Source organism: Arvicanthis niloticus, chromosome 6, assembly GCF_011762505.2.
Source record: "Arvicanthis niloticus isolate mArvNil1 chromosome 6, mArvNil1.pat.X, whole genome shotgun sequence".
In the NCBI taxonomy this organism is placed as follows: Eukaryota; Metazoa; Chordata; class Mammalia; order Rodentia; family Muridae; genus Arvicanthis; species Arvicanthis niloticus.
The window spans coordinates 58,487,298-58,493,297 of NC_047663.1; positions in this window are offsets into that span (position 1 = coordinate 58,487,298).

Here is a 6,000-nt window from a genome sequence, read left to right on the forward strand (position 1 = left end):
GTGGCTGGCAGGAGCCTTGTGTGGAGATCGCTTAAAAAATCTGAGCTCAGCCAGGCGGTGGTGGCGCACGCCTTTAATCCCAGCACTTGGGAGGCAGAGACAGGCGAATTTCTGAGTTCGAGGCCAGCCTGGTCTACAGAGTGAGTTCCAGAACATCCAGGACTGCACAGAGAAACCCTGTCTCAAAAAAAAAAAAAAAATCTGAGCTCAGAAATGAATTTTAGAAATTTATTTGAAAATAGACCTGGATGTCTGAAAAGCTGCTGCTCAAATATATTAATTATGACAATTCCTATAATGAAAGAAGTTATGAATACTCAGTAAACTTTGGTACAGCCATAAGCTCAACTATTATAGAAACCTTTAAAAGTAATATAGAGGTAGAGAATAATGAAATGCAGAGACATAAATTATACATATGTAGTATTATACTCATAATATATTGAACACTTTTTGTGGGTCAGTGTTAAACATCTCATTTAACACACTCCTCTAAGAACAGAGTGACAGTGACCCCTAAGACACCCACAAAATGGACAGGACAGTGGGGCCCAAATATAAACTTTGGCCCTCAGACCATATTCTTAACTACTCAACTCCAGGAAATGGACAGGTGTGTGTGTGTGTGTGTGTGTGTGTGTGTGTGTGTGTGTGTGTGTTATTTAAGGTATTGAAGATTGAAACCTGGTCCTTTCACATACTAGGCAAGTACTCTACCACTGAGCTACCTTCCTAGTCCTCTGTTCCTTTTTAAGGTTCTTGTTTGTTCATTTGTTTGTTTTAATTTTGAGACAGATTCTCACTAAGTTTCCCAGGCTGGCCTTGAACTCACTCTGTAACCCAGTAAGACTTAGACTTGCAATCCCCAAGAAGTAGTTCAGGATCATCAGGCTCAACATGTATGTAGTCTCATAGCTCCATGGTAACAGCAATGAGAGTAAACCCATAACTATGCAGAGCCAGGAGTGCAGTTGTGTAGTATGTGTTGTGGTTGGGATAACCATTCTTCCAGCCATGCACATGCTAAGACTTTGTCAGTGGAGAAACCTATAGACGGTAGGACCTAATAGAAGGAAGCTAAGTCAGCGGAGACTTGGAAGCAGTATCATCAGGACCCCAGCCCATACCCTCCCTCTCTTTGCTTCCTGGCTGCCACGAGGTAAGCATCTTTCCCCATTGTGCATTCCACACTACGGAACTCTGCCCCCATGTCAGCCCTGCTGCCTAGAGCCAGCCAACCCTGGTCTGCAATTCCCGAATCCTCCCTGCAAGCTGAATGCATCAATTATTTGATTCAACAATGGACAGGCAGTAAACACTGTGTTTCTATGCTCTGACTTAAAATGAGGAAACAAACTGGAGGGAGCTAAGCACATCACAGGGCTAATTGTAGAGACCAGTCAGACATTTCAGCCCCAGGTCTCCAGCACATGGAATCTGTGGTTTTCTGGCACAAGTGGAAAGAATACAAATAGTCCACTCCAGAGAAGGAGGGAGAGGGCCAGGAGCCAGGGCTTGCTAGTCACAGCTGGACAGAGAGGTAGGTAACTAGTGTTGGGCTAATTGATGTGTTTCACAATGTTGATGGTAAAATGCTAAGATTTATATGCTTTAGGAATTTGATAATTCTGCTTTACTTTTAACAATATATCAGGCGATTCTGAAGAAACAAAGTAGGCCTAAATCTGTTTTTATCTTGAGGGATCCTTACAAAATTCAGAATTCATTGGTTTAGGTACATGGCTTTGAATGTGGAAGAAAGAAAGAAAGAAAAAAGAAAGAAAGAAAGAAAGAAAGAAAGAAAGAAAGAAAGAGAAAGAAAAAAGAAAGAAAGGAAGAGAAAGAAGAAAGAAAGAAAGAAAGAAAGAAAGAGAAAGCAAAAAGAAAGAAAGAAAGATAAAAGAGAGAGAGAGAGAGAGAGAGAGAGAGAGAGAGAGAGAGAGAGAGAGAGAGAGAGAGAGAGAGAGGCCACAGCATCTGGGTCAGATGACTAAAACAATACTGGAAATGGTGGTTAGTTTGGCTCAGGGGGAAAGCCCTGTGTGGTTGATATAGTTTGCCACCAACTATCATATTGTCTTTTCCCTCAGTTTCTTCCTCTTTCTTGCTTAATGCCCAGCCTCAGGGTATGTGTTCATACTAAAATATGAATAATATTAACATCTGAATTTCTCTACCACATGAGCTCCTCAATTATTAGGAGACCTGGGACCTTTGTGAGTTTTGTGCCTCAGTGGAATGTTTTCATGAGCCTTTCCTGGGGAATGGGCCACATGACATCCTCCCTCACCTCAGTCCTATGTAGTCCTGGATTACTTAATATGCAACTGTGTCACAAGTTCCCAAGAGAAGACTGGATACCAAAGTGTAACTAAATGTATCTAACTACAGAACTGCTCCCAGGTTATCTCTAAGATTCAGGATCACTGACTGTCACTGTTGAAAACATTTGCCTGCATGACCTTCTCTGGCACTAATCCTAGCTTTATCCATGGAGGAAATGGAATATAGGCATCTCGGAAAATCAAAAGGTGGATTTCAAGGCAGGAAGCCTTGGCTAAGAAGTCCCAACCAGATTAACTTTCTAAAGATGGAAAACAGGAAGCATCAATAGAACCCAACACTAAGAAGTCCCAAACAGTTTTGTCACTTGAACCCAGGCGAGGAAAAGGGAGCTGTGTCTGGGATCGTGTGGTGATCAAATGTTGGGAAGTACGAAGATCCTTGTACCCACAGACATCCAGGAAAAGAAAGAGCATCAGTCACACAAGGGATCTCCTCAAAAAAGGGAAGACCTGTTCTTCCATTGAATGCTGGGAATTGCAGGTGATTGGCAGCCTGGTGATCTACATTATTTGTTATATCAGGTCACAAGATTGGAGGTGGCTAGTAATCTCAATGACCCTTACAGCCAAGCTCCTAATACCAGCACCAGAGATAGTAATAGTCTAAGTGACCCCTACATTATCTGTGTAGCCAGAGGTTCCCCCAAGCTCTCACAAGAGCCAGAGGTGGCTAACAGCCCAAAGGACTTCTAAGCTATCAGTGACCAAGATCCTTCCTTAGGCCCTTAAGCTAATACAGGTAGCCTATCTCTAGAACCCATCTTCTTGGGAGAAGTGACACATGTATCCTAGATTGAGTTTTGATGTAATTATGTTTTCTTGTGAACTGGAGATTGTATTACATTGGGAAACATTTTTTTCTAAATGGTACTGTATTTTAAATATGCTGGCACTGAACCACCAGGCATCAGACTCCCCAAGCCATTGGCGAAGTCATTCTGAACCGAGTTTTTGTTTTTACTGTTTTGTGGTTCACCCCCTTTCCCGGACACTTGCAGGGTCCCCCTCAATCAAGACAGAATCACATTGTCCCCAGGTCTTCAGCATCTGCCCTCATACATTTCCTCCCCCATTTTACAGTGTTTCATCTCAGTGAGTGGCTTGATGTGGTCTTTCACAGCTAGGATGGTACACAAATGAGCCAGGAGTGGCCTTTGGGTGTTGGGTTATTTAACTCACTGTAAGCTGAGATTCATCAGCTTAAAAGCCTAGTGGTTTCAAACTCAATTTTTTATACATTGCACTACTTTAAAAGTAGTTCCAACAATCATATTTTTAGCCATATAGTGTCTACCTTCTTTGCAGACCTCAGCCCGATCATCTACCTATGGACAAGATGGAGCCTTACTACTATAAGATCCCAAGTTGTGATGGCCCTTCAGAGTTCTCCTACTCAGAACTGTTGAGTGATGTTGACATTACCTAGACATGTATGGCCCCTCTCTGATGTCCCCTTTCACAAGAGCTCCCTATCCTCAACTCTTTGTGCTATATCCCCCAGTAAACCACAGGCTATGAAGCCTTCTTTATGCAGTTCATCTATACACTGCCAACAATGTTTGTCAGGTTCTATGGTCTCTTATTGTCATGGAGTTTTCAAAAGCTCATCCTCAAAGTCCTCTGAGTGAAGCCTCACACATGGATGAAGAGGTGGAACACAGAGGATCCCAAGATCCCAGAGCTCAGTGATGTCCTGAGAAAACTGAGGAAATGTCCAGAGGAACTGAGTGTCAGGGTGCTATCACACCACAACTTCTAATAATCTAGCAGATTGAATTGTGAATTCAGTGGCACAGAAAAATTAATGAAAACTATCTTAGTTTGCTTTCTATTGCTGCGATAAAACACAGAGCAAAAACAGATGCAGGAGGGAGGGGCTCAGTTCATCTTACAACTGTCAGGTCACAATCCATCACTGAGGGAAGTCAAAACAGAAGCCTGGAGATCAGACCTGAAGCAGAGACCATAGACAGGTGCTGCTTAGTGACTTACTCAAGAGAAAGAGCCTTCACTACGGCAGGCCAAGGGTGAGGATGAACTCATGGGCTCCTCCGTTTCAGGCCAGGAAAAGAGCAACCAGGAGCACACACTTGTATGTCAGCTGGTGGAAGTCTACGGTATCTGTATATGCAGACGACCCTGCAGGCATGCATCTACCCCAGGAACTGAAGAGCCATTTTTACTCTGCACCTTTGGCATCTGGTCTTCGATCCTTATCCCTTCACACACAGTGTGTGAATTCCTGGGTGGAGCTGAAACAGGCTGGCCATCTACTGGAAGCTTCCCACTGTAGTATCAGTTTCCTGCCCACACCAGCGTTGTCTTCCATCAAGGAAACAAAAGCCTTACTGAGGTCACTGGACTTTGCTGATTTCTTCCATGGTGAGAGAGGTCTGACTTTTTCCAGGTGGTGACTAAGTGTATTTGGCATGCACGGCACTCTACAGAGCCTGGCCTTTGGGACAAGTGTGCTTTGAACATCTTCAGTTCAACTATGTGAAGAGAAGCAAGACTGAAGACCTCTTAAAATGATATTCGTTCAATAGATGTTTATTGGGCAGCAACTGTAGCTAGGAACAAACAACATTTTTCTGCCCCTGAATCTTTAGAATGTAAAAACGATCACAGACGCTTCTCAGTCCTAATGCACACCTCCCTCAGGAAATAGATTCTATTTTCCCATTCTTGAACAGGTGGCATCTGTCCATGCTAGTGTGATATCAACAGTGCAACATGGGAAAGGCTGTAACAGGAAGCTCAAACATTCTTCTGGAGACTAAGAGGCAACACGATAAAGAGATTCTCAACTGCCACCCCAGATACCTCTGCTAAGATTCTCCAAGTGCACTAGAGTCTGGCCTGGAACAGAGGGATGCCGATGAAAGCCATGTGAGAATTGTGAGAGCCAATCACGTGCTGATTTAGGCCAATAAGTTTGGAGGTTGTTTGTTACACAGCATAAAGTAACTGATACATTAATCTTTGATCTATGGGATAGGTGCCAATCATGTTACATTTAGATCAGGTTATGTCAATGGGGAGAGAGGCAATGTCCCCTATAGTAGCAAAATCATTTCTTCTTGCTCCTGAGCCTCTGAGGCTTACTTACTTTAAGAGTTGACTCAGCTGCATCTCCAAAGAATGCCAGTGGCAGAAAGATCTAGAAGCTACCTAGAGTCCTATGGTAACTGCTCCGAGAATCCAGTTATTCTGTGGAGCTACTTGTCATTCTGGAGAGTGTGTTTGTGGTATGCTCTGAGGCTCAGCGGAGAGCAAGACTTCCCCATGAACTATTGTTAGTGTTGTGTACTTGCTTGTTGTTTCTAATTCATCGGAATAAGTTACATGAACCTGTAAGGCATGGGAGACGGGCATGTCCACTCAATGTTATGGGACACCAAAGTGCTAAAGAACTGGAAAGGATGGGGAGAGGAGGTAGAGGAGGAGGGAGGAAAAGGAAGAGTAGGAAGAGTAGGAGGAGTAGGAGGAGTAGGAGGAGAAATATGAGGAAGAGGAGGATGAAGAGGAAAAGGGGGAAGAGGAGGAGGCCCCTAATATTTCTTCTATATCTCTGCTTACCTCTGGAGGGCCTTACATAGTCTATGAACTTGCACAGGTCCTATGTGTAACATCTTGAGTAGTTTTGCTGGAAAAT